Source organism: Lucilia sericata, unplaced genomic scaffold (assembly GCF_015586225.1).
Source record: "Lucilia sericata isolate MDLA Ls3-8-SP2 unplaced genomic scaffold, ASM1558622v1 Contig000302F_arrow, whole genome shotgun sequence".
NCBI classification, from domain to species: domain Eukaryota; kingdom Metazoa; phylum Arthropoda; class Insecta; order Diptera; family Calliphoridae; genus Lucilia; species Lucilia sericata.
Genome location: NW_023994327.1, coordinates 53880 through 68598, shown reverse-complemented (window position 1 = coordinate 68598; position 14719 = coordinate 53880). Strand labels below are relative to the sequence as shown.

Genomic DNA, 14719 nt, shown 5'->3' with positions numbered 1-14719 from the left:
TGAACTAGAACTGAACTAGAACTGAACTAGAACTGAACTAGAACTGAACTAGACTGAACTAGAACTGAACTAGAACTGAACTAGAACTGAACTAGAACTGAACTAGAATGACTAGAACTGAACTAGAACGAACTAGAACTGAACTAGAACTGAACTAGAACTGAACTAGAACTGAACTAGAACTGAACTAGAACTGAACTAGAACTGAACTAGAACTGAACTAGAACTGAACTAGAACTGAACTTGAACTGAACTAGAACTGAACTAGAACTGAACTAGAACTGAAACTAGAACTGAACTAGAACTGAACTAGAACTGAACTAGAACTGAACTAGAACTGAACTAGAACTGAACTAGAACTGAACTAGAACTGAACGAGAACTGAATTAGAACTGAACTAGAACTGAACTAGAACTGAACTAGAACTGAACTAGAACTGAACTAGAACTGAACTAGAACTGAAATAGAACTGAAACTATGACTGACCTAGAACTGACTAGAACTGAACTCGAACTGAACTAGAACTGAACTAGAACTGAACTAGAACTGAACTAGAACTGAACCTAGAACAGAACTAGAACTGAACTAGAACTGAACTAGAACTGAACTAGAACTGAACTAGAACTGAACTAGAACTGAACTAGAACTGAACTAGAACTGAACTAGAACTGAACTAGAACTGAACTAGAACTGAACTAGAACTGAACTAGAACTGAACTAGAACTGAACTAGAACTGAACTAGAACTGAACTAGAACTGAACTAGAACTGAACTAGAACTGAACTAGAACTGAACTAGAACTGAACTAGAACTGAACTAGAACTGAACTAGAACTGAACTAGAACTGAGCTAGAACTGAACTAGAATTGAACTAGAACTGAGCTATATCTGTACAAGAACTGAACTAGAGGTCTTCTTCTTGAGACCATCAAGTCCAGACATTGACAGATTCTTTGAAATTAGTCGAAATTAGGAGAAAAATAGCCCATATCGTATATATTTCTTAATCAAGTTTAGCACACGTGCCGATTTTTTATTTCAAATTGTTGTGATTTCAGTATCATAAACTGATTGAGTAAACCATTACATAGTATTGTGACGGTGAATAGTAAATTTGTCGAAAAATTGATAAATGAAATTTGTACTTAAGCGACGTAGTTATGACGTCAATAATATTCATAAAATACTACATAAACTCGTACATAGTAGTACTAGAAATTTAAAATTGAGTGTCAACTCTGCAGGCTTTCAGAATTCACTCTGATAATATAAGTATTAGGATAATTAGACACGAACTCTGTTTCGGAATGATCCATCGATATTCGTCAGATAAGTAGATGTATGTATATGATTTGGACGTGATTGTCATCGGATCGGTTAATATAAAGTTGGGAAAAAAATAGAGTTTGGAACGTCCTCTTGTAATCATAGATGATCTTTAGAATGTGTGAATGAAATTTTAAATAAACATGATTTTCGGAATCATATAAAAATCTTTTGATAACGATTTTTTTTTTCAAATAATTGGTTTTACGGCAAAAATGTCAATATTTAGATACAAATTACAAGAAAAATGTGACAATATTATGAAATAATGATTTACCTATGTATATTACCGCTTACATTACATTTTACCAGAAAAGTGTTGATTTCCACAATATTGACTTTAAAGTACAATCTCGAAAACATTCAAAATAATTGGTTGTTCCACTTGTTTGTGTCAAATATTTAAGTAGAAACGAAAAAAAAAAAACAACGACTATTAGAAATGATACGAATGACTACTTAAGATTTATTGATAAAACAGTCTCGCTACTACTAATTAAAATTCATGTTATTCCAATAATTATCAAGAAGTGACATTATCAAAAAGTGTTTTAAAGTAGAAACAACTCAACAGCGAAACGGAAAAAGCGACAACAATATAGAGTTATTGACGTTAATGACAATCAGCATAATATATCTGATTTAAAAGCGGGTCTTTATTTGTAGTACAACAAAAATTTTTCAAAAATAGATTGTTGAAAAGAATGTGATTCTTTTTCTTAGATTGAGACATAAAAATAGTTTAGTCTAAAGACAATATATAGCTTTTCACCCTTTCCTTCCCATTAACCGATTTTCAGTGTTACAGTTTGATATCAAGAATCGTACCGATTCGTGCTACATATTCAAAGATATTTGCTCATCTTACATAACCCACTTGTTGCCATCTTTATTACTAAATATCATCAAAAAATCTCAACAGTTCAAAAACTTTAGATTTGATTTGTTTCTGTGGAAAATTCCTCATCAACACTTGGGAAAACTTAAATTGTTTCTCTCAACACAATTTCAAACCATAAATCATGAAAAAAACATATTTGTAAAAAATAAATAAAAAAATCTAATCCATGTTCGATTTAACACACAACCACTATACCTCATAAAATTACTGATCTTTATCTATATAATAGATTTTTTTAGGAATTGTGTTCAAGTTAAACATAATCTCAACGTTTGTAATAGTTTCTTAGAACAACAATAGCGTAGTCTAACCAAATTTTTTGGGAGTTGGTCAGTGATGTCAGAACCTTAATTTTCTTTACAGACAAACACACTGAATACTCAATGTTGTATATATGCAAGCGAGAAATACCTTTCCCGGTGTCTTTGTAAACCTCTCTACGCCCTTGATCAGCATGTGACCATTTCTTTTAAAACACCAGTAGCTACATGTAAGTTGTATATATTTTATACTTCCCCTGTGTTAAATGCCGCTTATAAAAATAAATAAAAAATCCCCATATATTGGAAAAAAAGAGAGAATATGAAGAATAAAAGTGGCGCATTGTCATCATTCGAGTACATAAACATGTGATAAGATTCTTTTCTTTATGCTTCTCCGTTACTTTATACATATTATTATTATTATTTTTTTTCACTTTAAACATTGAATTTTCGATTTCTTTGGCATTATTGTATTAAGTATTTTATAGTTTTTTATTTTATTTGATTTCTTACGTTTATTCTTTTTGAGGTTTCTTAAGAAACTGGTCAATATGTACACTTGTATGACGTTATGTGTATTATAATGTAGGCATTATCTTTTTTATAAGTAGCTCGAGGTCTGTCAGTTAAAGTTTAAGGAAAAACTAACTATGAACGATTAGAATAGAAAATATTTAAATTTTGTTATAATCGGTTAAATAGGTAGTAACCTTCTGCAGGCAATTTATCAGTTTGAGATTAGATTAAATATAAATTATTTATACAAGTAGAAAAAATGCAATTTTCTTTAACTAAGGAATAAGTTTAGATTCCCAGTTCTATTTCGGTTTAAATTCAGTTCCATTTCAGTTCTAGTTCAGTTATAGTTCAAGTTCTAGTTCAGTTCTAGTTCAGTTCTAGTTCAGTTCTAGTTCTGTTCTAGTTCTGTTCTAGTTCTGTTCTAGTTCTGTTCTAGTTCTGTTCTAGTTCTGTTCTAGTTCTGTTCTAGTTCAGTTCTAGTTCTGTTCTAGTTCTGTTCTAGTTCTGTTCTAGTTCTGTTCTAGTTTTGTTCTAGTTTTGTTCTAGTTCTGTTCTAGTTCTGTTCTATTCTAGTTCTGTTCTAGTTCGGTTCTAGTTTAGTTCTAGTTCAGTTGTAGTTCAGTTCTAGTTCAGTTCTAGTTCTGTTTTAGTTCAGTTCTAGTTCAGTTCTAGTTCAGTTCTAGTTCAGTTCTAGTTCAGTTCTAGTTCAGTTCTAGTTCAGTTCTAGTTCAGTTCTAGTTCTGTTCTAGTTCTGTTCTAGTTCTGTTCTAGTTCTGTTCTAGTTCTGTTCTAGTTCTGTTCTAGTTCTGTTCTAGTTCTGTTCTAGTTCTGTTCTAGTTCTGTTCTAGTTCTGTTCTAGTTCTGTTCTAGTTCTGTTCTAGTTCTGTTCTAGTTCTGTTCTAGTTCTGTTCTAGTTCTGTTCTAGTTCTGTCTAGTAGTTCAGTTTCTAGTTCAGTTCTAGTTCTGTTCTAGTTCTGTTCTAGTTCTGTTCTAGTTCTGTTCTAGTTCTGTTCTAGTTCTGTTCTAGTTCTGTTCTAGTTCTGTTCTAGTTCTGTTCTAGTTCTGTTCTAGTTCTGTTCTAGTTCTGTTCTAGTTCTGTTCTAGTTCTGTCTAGTTCTGTTCTAGTTCTGTTCTAGTTCTGTTCTAGTTCTGTTCTAGTTCTGTTCTAGTTTCTGTTCTAGTTCTGTTCTAGTTCTGTTCTAGTTCTGTTCTAGTTCTGTTCTAGTTCTGTTCTAGTTCTGTTCTAGTTCTGTTCTAGTTCTGTTCTAGTTCTGTTCTAGTTCTGTTCTAGTTCTGTTCTAGTTCTGTTCTATTCTGTTCTAGTTCTGTTCTAGTTCTGTTCTAGTTCTGTTCTAGTTCTGTTCTAGTTCTGTTCTAGTTCTGTTCTAGTTCTGAGTTCTGTTCTAGTTCTGTTCTAGTTCTGTTCTAGTTCTGTTTTAGTTCTGTTCTAGTTCTGTTCTAGTTCTGTTCTAGTTCTGTTCTAGTTCTGTTCTAGTTCTGTTCCAGTTCTGTTCTAGTTCTGTTCTAGTTCTGTTCTAGTTCTGTTCTAGTCAGTTCTAGTTCAGTTCTAGTTCAGTTCTAGTTCAGTTCTAGTTCAGTTCTAGTTTCTAGTTCAGTTCTAGTTCAGTTCTAGTTCAGTTCTAGTTCAGTTCTAGTTCAGTTCTAGTTCAGTTCTAGTTCAGTTCTAGTTCAGTTCTAGTTCAGTTCTAGTTCTAGTTCAGTTCTAGTTTTGTTCTAGTTTTGTTCTAGTTCTGTTCTAGTTCAGTTTTAGTTCTGCTGTAGTTCTGTTGTAGTTCAGTTCTAGTTCTGTTCTGTTCTAGTTCTGTACTAGTTCTGTTCTAGTTCTGTTCTAGTTCTGTTCTAGTTCTGTTCTAGTTCTGTTCTAGTTCTGTTCTAGTTCTGTTCTAGTTCTGTTCTAGTTCTGTTCTAGTTCTGTTCTAGTTCTGTTCTAGTTCTGTTCTAGTTCTGTTCTAGTTCTGTTCTAGTTCTGTTCTAGTTCTGTTCTAGTTCTGTTGTAGCTCTGTTGTAGTTCTGTTCTAGTTCTGTTCTGGTTCAGCTCTAGTTTAGTTCTGCTTCGGTTTCCAAACTTTATAGACCACCCACTTACAGTTCATCTCTAGCCATATTCTTGTGGTCAACTATTACATTACAAATGTTTTTGTAATGCAACAGGTTTAAAATATTACATATCATATCTATACTCCTCTTAATGTTCTAATATCTTGTCTTTTATATTATTCAAGATCTTGAACATTATATTATTTTCTTACAAAATACATACAATTCTAAAAACATGATTTTAACATAATGAATATTTAAAGGATACTCTTCAACCACATACTTATTAATACTTGTTGTGAAAAACACACTTGTTATTATTTTAACAAAATGTATTTAAATCCAATACTTAAGTGTTTTGCTATTAGAATAATTTTGCTAATAATAAATACTATGTATAAAATTTTAATAAAAGTAACTTAGTATGGATTTAGTAAATATTGCTGACATTATTTGCTTATAAATATATACATATTTTGCAATTTATAAAGTAAATTATTTTAACAAAAGGGTCATTAAATACATTCGTATTCCTTAGATACTTCTGGGACATTTGTTGACCATATTATCAAACAATATGTACTATATAGAGATAATGAAGTTGTGTTTGAAATATGTAGTATATAAATGTCATTTATTTTCAAGAATTGTTTATTTCTAAAGAGGAGTAGTTAAATTTAGGCTTTTGTAGGAAAGTTTCAAAAGTTTTTGGTAAGAATTTGTTAAGGCTTTCATACATATGTACATAGTTGTAGGGACATAAATGTTATAAATGTTTAATTTTGTTTTATTTGTATTTAGGGATTATTGGGTATTATATTTTGTTTAATGTTTATTTTCATCATTTGCTTGATTTAACAGCTGTTATACGCCCAATCTGGTAACGCTTAAATTGTTTTGAAGTCTCTTCTTAATGATGGCAGAGTATATAATTGGTATCAATCAAAAAGGGATTGAAAAATGTCAAATTTCTAGTAGGTAATAGAATTTTATAAGGTTTTATAGAAAAATTTAAAAGAAAAAGTTTTTTAATGACAGCTGTGGATTATAGTAATATGGCCACTGCTATTGTCAAAATTATATATCTAGTAATAAATTAAGTGACCAGATTGAGACAAATTGATCCGATTTAAAACAACCTTTCAGTAAAAAAGTTGATCGGATTCCAACAACTATTCTATAGTAAAAGTTGATCTGATTTCGAGTAGGTCGCTTTAAGTCAACTTTTCTATAGAAAATGTTGGTAGGATTCAGGCTACGTTTCTGTTACTTTTCTATAGAAAAATTTTACCCGATTCAGAGGACATTTCTATAGAAAAAGGAAGTCTGATTCAGACAAGTTTTCTATAGAAAAAGTAAGTTTGATTCAGACAACTTTTCTATAGAAAAAGTAAGTTTGATTCAGACAACTTTTCTATAGAAAAAGTAAGTTTGATTCAGACAACTTTTCTATAGATAAAGTAAGTTTGATTCAGACAACTTTTCTATAGAAAAAGTAAGTCTGATTCAGACAACTTTTCTATAGAAAAAGTAAGTCTGATTCAGACAACTTTTCTATAGAAAAAGTAAGTCTGATTCAGACAACTTTTCTATAGAAAAAGTAAGTCTGATTCAGACAACTTTTCTATAGAAAAGTAAGTCTGATTGAGACCAACTTTTCTATAGAAAAAGTTAGTCTGATTAAGGCAACTTTTCTATAGAAAAAGTAAGTCTGATTCAGGCAACTTTTTATAGAAAAAGTAAGTCTGATTGAGAACAACTTTTCTATAGAAAAAGTTAGTCTGATTCAGGCAACTTTTCTATAGAAAAGTAAGTCTGATTCAGACAACTTTTGTATAGAAAAAGTAAGTCTTATTCAAACAACTTTTCTATAGAAAAAGTAAGTCTGATTCAAACAACTTTTTTATAGAAAAAGTAAGTCTGATTCAGACAACTTTTCTATAGAAAAAGTAAGTCTGATTCAGACAACTTTTCTATAGAAAAAATAAATCTGATTCAGACAACTTTTCTATAGAAAAAGTAAGTCTGATTCAGACAACTTTTCTTGTGAAAAAGTAAGCCTGATTCAGACAATTTTTCTATAGAAAAAGTAAGCCTGATGCAGACAATTTTTCTATAGAAAAAGTAAGTCTGATTCAGACAACTTTTCTATAGAAAACGTAAGTCTGATTCAGACAACTTTTCTATAGAAAAAGTTTATCGGAATCAAAATAATTTTTCTATAAAAAAAGTTGATTTGATCGAGGCAACTTTTCTAAGGAAATGTTGGTCTGATTCAGACAACATTTCTACTGAAAAAATTGATCTGCTTAAGATAACTTTTCTATAGAAAAAGGTCGTCTAATTCAGTAAAATTTTCTTTAAAAATAGTAATCAGAAAAACCCCAATCTGCGGAAATATTGTTAGAAACGTTTTAGTTAGTTCTATTTTAAAATTTTTCAATTTCGTTTTTTGCATTTAATTTTCTTTTTCTGAAAAACCCAATATTTCTATTTCATTTCTAGGAATTAACAAAATAAATGTATTTATTTTTTTCAACTAAATGATTTAAACTTTTATCACATTCGTTAAACATTTTATATGACAATTTGCATACAAAGTAGAATACAAATTTGAAATATATAACCAGAGTTATAAAGCTGTTGTCATTTTTTATTTCAAATAATTTAGATTATAATCATTATAGTATTTGTATTACACAATTAATGAAAATAAAAAAAATGGGAATTCCTTAATAAAATCATAAAATGAAAGCAAACAAACGAAAGAATAAGTTTTTTTGTTCGACATGATATTTATCTGTGTAATAAAGAATTGAAATGGAAATTTTTTTCTCATTCCTAAACAATGATTGTTTTTAATTTTTCGGCGTTTTTTTTCCGCTATAGCAAAAAAGGTGTTGATGATATGAGACAAAGTAAATTTTCACACATTTTATTTTTTTACAGAGTAATAAAATTAGTCGATTTTTTTTTGTGTGTTAATGTTAAATATATAAAATTTTATGGTATTTTTTTTAAATAAATGTTATAAATTTAACATTGATTAAAATTGAGGGATAGAAATTGAAATACTAAAAGATATATCAACAAATGTTTGCAATATGAGCAAAATCACGTGAGTGATTTTATGAGTAATTGTAGAAGGTTGCAGTTATAGAAATAAACTAGACTGATTCCAAAGGCTTTTCAATATCAATTTAGTTTTGAATCTGATTCAGACCAATTTTCTATAGAAAAAGTAAGTCTGATTTAGACCAATTTTCTATAGAAAAAGTAAGTCTGATTCAGACCAATTTTCTATAGAAAATGTAAGTCTGATTCAGACAACTTTTCTATAGAAGAAGTAAGTCTGATTCGGACAACTTTTCGATAGAAAAAGTAAGCCTGATTCAGACAACTTTTCAATAGAAAAAGTAAGTCTGATTCAGACAACTTCTCTATAGAAAAAGTAGGTCTGATTCAGACAACTTTTTTATAGACAAAGTAAGTCTGATTCAGACAACTTTTCTATAGAAAAAGTAAGTCTGATTCAGACTACTTTTCTATAGAAAAAGCAAGTCTAATTCAGACTACTTTTCTATAGAAAAAGCAAGTCTAATTCAGACAACTTTTCTATAGAAAAAATAAGTCTGATTCGGACAACTTTTCTATAGAAAAAGTAAGTCTGATTCAGACAACTTTTCTATAGAAAAAATAAGTCTGATTCAGACAACTTTTCTATAGCAAAAGTAAGTCTGATTCAGGCAAGTTTTCTATAGAAGAAGTAAGTCTGATTCAGACAACTTTTCTATAGAAAAAGTAAGTCTGATTCAGATAACTTTTCTATAGAAAAAGTAAGTCTGATTCAGACAACTTTTCTATAGAAAAAGTAAGTCTGATTCAGGCAACTTGTCTATAGAAAAAGTAAGTCTGATTCAGACAACTTTTCTACAGAAAAAGTAAGTCTTATTCAGACAACTTTTCTACAGAAAAAGTAAATCTGATTCACACCACTTTTCTATAGAAAAAGTAAGTCTGATTCAGACAACTTTTCTATAGAAAAAGTAAGTCTGATTCACACAACTTTTCTATAGAAAAAGTAAGTCTGATTCAGACAACTTTTCTATAGCAAAAGTAAGTCTGATTCAGGCAAGTTTTCTATAGAAAAAGTAAGTCTGATTCAGACAACTTTTCTATAGAAAAAGTAAGTCAGATCCAGACAACTTTTCTATACGAAAAGTAAGTCTGATTCAGACAGCTTTTCTATAGCAAAAGTAAGTCTGATTCAGGCAAGTTTTCTATAGAAAAAGTAAGTCTGATTCAGACAACTTTTCTATAGATAAAGTAAGACTAATTCAGACAACTTTTCTATAGAAAAAGTAAGACTAATTCAGACAACTTTTCCATAGAAAAGGTAAGACTGATTCAGACAACTTTTATATAGAAAAAGTAAGTCTGATTCAGACAACTTTTCTATAGAAAATTAAGTCAAATTCAAACAACGTTTCTACAGAAAAAGTTAGACTGATTCAGTAAGTAAAGTAAGTCTGATTCAGACAACTTTTCTATAGAAAAAGTAAGTCTGATTCATACAACTTTTCTATAGATAAAGTAAGACTAATTCAGACAACTTTTCTATAGAAAAAGTAAGACTAATTCAGACAACTTTTCTATGGAAAAAGTAAGACTGATTCAGACAACTTTTCTATAGAAAAAGTAAGTCAGATCCAGACAACTTTTCTATATGAAAAGTAAGTCTGATTCAGACAGCTTTTCTATAGAAAAAGCAAGTCTGATTCAGATAACTTTTCTATAGAAAAAGTAAGTCTGATTCAGACAACTTTTCTATAGAAAAAGTAAGTCTGATTCAAGCAACTTGTCTATAGAAAAAGTAAGTCTGATTCAGATAACTTTTCTATAGAAAAAGCAAGTCTGATTCAGACAACTTTTCTTTAGAAAAAGTTCAATAAAATTCTTTCACATATTTATGGAAAATAAATAATTTATTTTCAAGAACTTCCTCCTTCCTGCCTTTAAGTGCATTTTAAAAAGAAAATTTATACAAATTTCAACCTGTCTGAAACATTGTTTGAAATTAATTGAACAGAAAAAAACAATATAAATTATTTTCTTATTATCAACCAAAAATCAATTTTTTATAAATGCAAAAAAAAAAAAAATATATAAAATGAAATATATTTAATGCCGCTTGCAAATAAACTTAATTAACGGAAATACCTGTGGCGTTATATATTGCACACACTCCCACTTTAAAGAAGATTTTCATAAAATACCTATTTGCCGTCAATAAATTATGAACTAATTTATATTTATGAGACTTTAAACTTTTTCGAACGTGTTCTTGTATGCATAGACGTGTGTGTATGTCTCCGTGCGAGTGTGTTAATTAAATTTATAATAAAGTTTATATTAAAAATACGATTATTGAACTGCATTGTTGACTAACTATTGAATTAATTGTATTAATTTTTTTTTTTAATATTTGTAAATAATAAATACAAATTTTAATTTATTGCACGTATTTAAAATGTCATTAAAATAAGCAGTTTATGTAAAGATAAAATTAAAAACAAATATTGAAAAGTGTATATAGAAGAAAATTTGGGATGAAATGATGTGAACTATAGGGGGTACCTTACAGATTTATGGAAACTCACACAGAACTTATCCAATGGAGAGTTCTTAAATAGTCTGGTTATAAGTAGTTCCTAATAAAAGTTTTCAGTAAGTTTTTTACCAGGTAAGCTTTTTGTCTGTCCCTTAGTAAGCAATGGGGTGATATTTGATTTCCTCATAGGACAAACACAGGTTAAAATAGCTAGTCACCTAGGCAGTTGGTGACTAAGTGGTAGATTAAATAGGTATTACGGGACTGTCCGACCGAAAAGCTTGCTACTTAAGTAGAATTATTTAAAATTGTTTGCAAGCAGCTGAAGTCATCCGATGCCATTCGAATTAAATGAAAATAATTTTTAGCACTTATCCATTAAAATACGCCAGAAGCGTAAGAGATTGTCCAATATCCATGGCGCTAATGATCTGTATTTGGTGGAAGAATGGATCCAAACTACCCATTAGGTGGATAAAAAGTGGAGATTTTATTTTCTCTTAATTCATATATGCATATAAAATCAATGTGTGTTTGTATGTTTCTTTCTTTCCTGAAATGTCTTCCTATATATCTGGAAGGAACCTTTTTTTTGGAAGTTCAAGTGCCACACACACGTATTAAAAGTCGCATATCTGAGAAACTACAACAATTGACATGAATACATGTTGATAAAATGGACAGCCTGGCTATAGTGGGCGAGGCTCCTCCCATATAAAGGGAATCTCAAATTAGTATATCTGAGAAAATATAGCAGATGGAGTCAACGTGAATATTTAGGATAAAAATGGGCGGACTTGCAATAGGGGAGTGGCACCTCCCATAGGAATTAAATACTAAAATTCGTTTATGTCTTCCTGTATATCTGGAAGGAACTATAGGCTAACATATTAAAAGTCCATTAACTGAGAAACTAAAACAGTTAGAGTCGTCAAATTTTGTATGAACAAATTTGGCATCCATACGAACACATGATAAAATGGGCAGTCTGGCTAGAGTGGGCGAGGCATCTCCCATATAAAGAAAATCTGAACTTAGTAAATCTGAAAAAATATAACAGATAGAATCCTCAAATTTAGTATCAACGTGAATATTTATTATAAAAAATGGGCGGACAATAGGGGCACAGTAGGGGGAGTGGCACCTACTATAGGAATTAAATACTAAAATTCGTTTATCTGAGAAACTAGTGGAGCTAGAATCTTAAAATTTCATACAAAGAACTTTAACATCCGTGTCCATATATATGAGGAAAATGGGCAGACTTTCCTAAAAGGGGCTTAACACCTCCCATATGAATTAAATATATATGTAAATTCGTTTATCTGAAAAACTGTTAGAGATAAACTTCTAAAATTTGTCTCCAACAACTTTAACATGCAAATGAATATTTGGGTAATAAATTTGGCGAACTTGATTTTAGGGGCGTGGTATCTCCCATATAAATTAAGTACAAAAATTCATTTATCAAGAAAACTATTGCAGCTAGAATCTTAGAATTTTGTACAAAGAACTTTAACCATTTGGAAGCAAATGGGCGGACATAATTAGGGCGGATTGGCATTTTCCAAGTGAATTAAGAAAAAAACTTCGTTTATTTGAGAAACTATTAGAGCAAAAATTCTAAAACTTGTCGAACTTTCAATAGCGGGCTTGGCATATCCCATATTAATTAAACACAAAAATGCATATATCTCGGAAACTGTTAAAGCTAGATTCCTCAAAAATCTTGGGCTTCTTATTTATATAGATTTTAGTTTAGCAAAGCACACTGGGTATAGCTAGTATATTTAACAAAACTCAAATTTTCAATATCAGTGTATGAAATTATAAAAAATTTACTAAATATAAATTTGGAAAAGTTTGAATGGTACTTTTTTGGTACCATTTTATAATCGGGCAGTGCCAGGTACCAAAATTCTTACTACTCAGCTGCAAACTATAATCAGATGCAAATATTTCTTGGCAAAATAACGAAACTAATTTAATCACATTAATATATTTAAATACCATTATACACGCATTATTTTCCATAGAGATTAAAAATTAAACTATAAAATAATATTGACCTCAGAAACCTGCATTGAAACATTTTTTGCAATCTTCAGAATTACGCATACTTTTCAATACAAGCGGACAAGCCGACAACACACCGATAATTGTGAGGAATTATGAAAAAAAAACTTGATTAAAATTTAAAATTCAAAACAAGAACTTTATAAATAATAATAAAAAAAAACTTAATGAATGTCAAATAAATTTTCAATAACAAATAATTTTATGACATTTTTTGTTTACACATTTTTTTTTTTCAAAAAAAATTCAAACTGTAGGGAAGAATTACTCGCATTTTTTATATTTAACAAATTTATGTAAATTTTTTATAAATTTAAATTTTTATATTTTATTTTTGCTTTAATACTTAATTACTTTAAATTAGTTCCTTGTTAATAAATTATAAATTTTATGAAAATTTTATTAAAATTTTAATATTTTTTTTTTGTAACTGTCAGCACTTAAAGTTCACACAATGAAAATGGTTAGAAAAAAAATATTTATTAAATATGTAAATATATTTAATAATTTAAAATTTTATATAAAACATTTTTTTATAAAATAAATTTAATCTTTGACACGTACTTTTTTCCGTATATATAAGGACTGCTAAAGTTGTGGTAGTTGTTTTTGTAGTTTTTAATAATATTTACTGTTGTAAACCAGTCTGGTTTTTATAAATCAAAAAGTTAATTTTTTGTTGAATTATATTATTATTTTTAAATTTTCTTTTTTTTAACAAAAATTTTTTATTGAACTTTTTTTTAAGTAAATTATTTGATTTAAACACTTGGGCATTTGTTGTTTAAATTCAATTTTTAATTGAATTATTTTTTTTTTCGTAATATGAACAAATTTTCTTTAAATAAATTTGTCACTTTTTTTCTTTAATTTTGTTTTAGGGCTTTTCTCACTTAAAAACTTTTTTTTTTAACGCGTGTTAGCACAAGGTTTATTCCTTTTATTCCTTATACTCGTTTCTTTATTTGCTTTTGTTTTACTCGATTTGGGTCCCCGTCTAAGAGAAGACTGAGTGATTGTCAAAAATTGTACCCGACTTTATAGGTTTCGATTACTCGATTGATTGTGCGAGTACTTGAAATTTTTTTTTGTTTAAGTGTGTGAATAAGATTTCTTGTTGTTACTTTTTTTTAATTTCAATATTAGGTTTGTTGTTGTTGCTATGAATTTTACTTTCAATTAGCTCCCTCACATTTAATAACAACAACAACATCAAACACTACCACCCAACCTCAACAACAATTAAACGTTCTTTTCTTAAATAAGCATTCGAAGCAAGCAAAATAACAAAATTTTTAAACTTAACGTTTAAATTTGTAAAGCAGCAGCAACTAAACGCCTAAACGTAAGTAATCAAGCAAAATAATAAAAAACAATACGAATACGATCGTTATTATACCCTCACTAACTAAGTACTCGTTACAGCAACAACAACCCCATACAAAAAAAGACGAGTAACTCAATCAAAACAAAGTAGAAAATCAAAATATGTATTTACTTAATTGTTGTTATTGTTTTATTATTATTATTATTACTTTTGCTCTTCTTCTAGTGTAAAGTAAGTTTTTTTTTAACATACAAACTCATTGGATTTTTTTTTTTCTTCAATTGTTTAAACGTATGTAAATAACAGTGCGTATAAGAGTTTTGCAGTAGTAGACAATTATTAGAGTGTAAAGCAGGCATGGAAAATTCAATAGTATAGTACTTTTTGATATCGTAAAATACTCGGTACTTTTAAATTTATAAACTACTGATATATGGTCCGTTTAGTAGTCAATAGTCTAGTTTATAGTTTAGTCTAGTCTATAGTCTAGTCTATAGTCTAGTCTATAGTCTAGTCTATAGCCTAGACTTACAAACTAAACTGACTAGTCTATAGTGGTCTATAGTATAGTCTATAGTATAGTCTATAGTACTAGTCTAGTCTACAGTCTAGTCTACAGTCTAGTCTACAGTCTAGTG

The 14719-nt window shown here is 29.2% G+C and overlaps 1 protein-coding gene across 1 annotated transcript in view; it reads right to left on the bottom strand.

Moving 5' to 3' along the window:
• LOC119603405 (sodium/hydrogen exchanger 9B2) overlaps positions 1-14022 on the bottom strand; it is a 74388-nt gene extending 60366 nt beyond the window's left edge. Inside the window, exon 1 of the mRNA XM_037955427.1 lies at positions 13319-14022. The gene's annotated coding sequence lies outside the window, so the exon portion shown is untranslated. The remainder of the gene's footprint in view (positions 1-13318) is intronic.
• Positions 14023-14719: the final 697 nt, after the last annotated feature.